The following is a 2500-nucleotide window of genomic DNA, read 5'->3' on the forward strand; positions in this document are numbered from 1 at the left end:
CTTTAATTCTTTTCATATGTAAACACCAGGTAAATACTTGAAAGCTTCGAGTGATTTGTAGGCTTTCAACTCCTCTTCTGTGTAACTACCCGGCGTGTGTATTAGGTAGAGATAAATATCACCAAAACTAACATGGACTAACCATTGGGGCTTTCAGACCAGCCATCAGAGAGAAAGAAAAGGTCTGGTAAGCTTTCTGTACCTTTAGAAGACTTCAGTTTTTCATCATGATGTTTTTAGCAACATTATTTCCAAGTGTTCAGGCATGTGAACTTCGAGTTGCTGAGCGCACAAACTGTTGCGGAAACAAACAGCGATTCCTCCGAGTGTTTTGCTTTCTGTTCCTTCGGCGCCAAGGTGTGTAGCCGCTGATATGCTCGAAGTTTAGAGGAACATTGTGGTTCGGGAAAGTTTTCACGGTAGCTGTAACATTCTCTCTCTTTCTCTTTCTTTCTCTCTCTCTCTCTCTCTCTCTCTCTCTCTCTCTCTCTCTCTCTCTCTCTCTCTCTCTCTCTCTCTCTCTCTCTCTCTCTCTCTCTCTCACACACACACACACACACACACACACACACACACACACTCCTCTCTCTCTCTCTCTCTCTCTCTCTCTCTCTCTCTCTCTCACACACACACACACACACACACACACACACACACACACACACACACACACACACACACACACACACACACACACACACACACACACACACTCCTCTCCCTCTCTCTCTCTCTCTCTCTCTCTCTCTCTCACACACACACACACACACACACACACACACACACACATACACACATACACACACACACACACACACATACAAACACACACACCTCTCTCTCTCTCTCTCTTTCGCTCTCTCGCTCTCTCTCTCTCTCTCTCTCTCTCTCTCTCTCTCTCTCTCTCTCTCTCTCTCTCTCTCTCTCTTTCTCTCTATCTCTCTCTCTCTCTTGCCAATTATTTTTTCTGTCGCGACCCAGAGAGACAGCTCCTCCAACAGAAAACGGACAAACTGGAGCCATTCCAAAACGTTTTTTTTATGATTCACTGAAAACGTTTCCCTCGATTGATTGACACATGTCCGTCGAGGTTGCTCATGCTCGCTGTTGCTATGATTCCTTGTTCTTGTTGCGAATGGCCAGAGCTTGTCGAATAATCATAAAAATCATAATGGTAATGATGATAATGATGGTGGTGATGGTGATGGTGATGGTGATGATGATAATGATGATGATGATGATGATAATGGTAAAATAATAATAATAATAATAATAATAATAGTAATAATAATAATGACAATATCAATAATAATAACAATAATACTAGCAATAATAATAATTATTATAATGATAATAAAGGCTTTCATATGGAACATTGTATATAAAAGGTTAGGAGTGGATGAGTTAGAGATAAACGAGGAAAATGGGTAAGTAAATTGTGAACTTGAGCGTGGCCTAGTAAACACTCTTCCACATATTTTTGTTCCCGAATTACTACTTTTTAAATAATTTACTTACACCTATCATCAAAAATAAAGAAATATACATGAACAATTGTCCCCGAATTACTACTTTTTTAACGAATTTACTTACACCTATTTTCAAAAATAAAGAAACAAACATGAACATTCGAAGAAGAAAAATCCGCTCATTTCCTTGAAAACTGTGACGTAAAGAATCCACGAATCGCTATTTTTCGCGCGTTTGACACTTAACGGTTCCGCTAACCCAATAACCCCGCTGATTAAATTCTACGCGAGTTATTGACCATCTTTGACAGTTATCAGTGACTCCGAAGCACCGCCATGGGCCAAAAAAAGCGAAAGGGCACAAAAAGTAGTTGGGTGCCGAGCTCGCAGTCCACACCTGGCACGGTCGCGCCGCCTGGATGGCGCCAGCACGCGAGACGCCTGGAAAACAACCCAAAATCTTTCGTTCTCTTCGCGTATTTTTTCGCTCGGTGGGTCACCTTTTCTTGGCCGGAATTGGGGTTAGTGGGGTTGTAAGTTTGTGTTGTTGGTGGTTCTCTGGTTTCGGTTTATCGTGGTTCGGTTTCCTGTTGAAATGTTGGTCGTGGAGTTCGGTGTTCGGGGAGTTTTTAAATATGTTTTCGAACGAATTTTTCGGTCTGCGAGTCGGGCATTTCGCGGCTGAGACAAATGCCCCGCTGCCTGGCGCCTCATGCACAATACCCGGCAACATCTGGAGGCTGCGCGGGTATACGTGCCATATATCTCTGGATGTTATCAACAAACCTCTTTCAAATCGATTAGATAACCAACTTCCGAAAATTTCGAACTGTCTTTCGCTCGTTTCTCTAAGAACAGCGAAGCCCCCCCTGAATATCTGCTGAGGGCACGCCAGAGCACCTGTTATGGAGTCCTAGTTATTCCCGCCTCCGGCAACTCCCGTGGGTAACCCTGGGTAATACACCACATGCCCCGCGACGCCGCCTTCCTTCTGTCCCTTAAGTCAGTGTGAAGTCAGTGACGGAGGAAGG

General features: G+C 43.6%; 1 protein-coding gene across 1 annotated transcript in view; it reads left to right on the forward strand.

Annotated features, from left to right (window-relative positions):
* The first annotated feature begins 2469 nt into the window (after positions 1-2469).
* Positions 2470-2500, forward strand: part of LOC113825213 (ras-related and estrogen-regulated growth inhibitor) — a 9248-nt gene continuing 9217 nt past the window's right edge. The window contains exon 1 of the mRNA XM_070128290.1: positions 2470-2500. This exon is cut by the window's right edge and continues 476 nt beyond it. The gene's annotated coding sequence lies outside the window, so the exon portion shown is untranslated.

Source organism: Penaeus vannamei, chromosome 12, assembly GCF_042767895.1.
Source record: "Penaeus vannamei isolate JL-2024 chromosome 12, ASM4276789v1, whole genome shotgun sequence".
Taxonomy (NCBI): domain Eukaryota; kingdom Metazoa; phylum Arthropoda; class Malacostraca; order Decapoda; family Penaeidae; genus Penaeus; species Penaeus vannamei.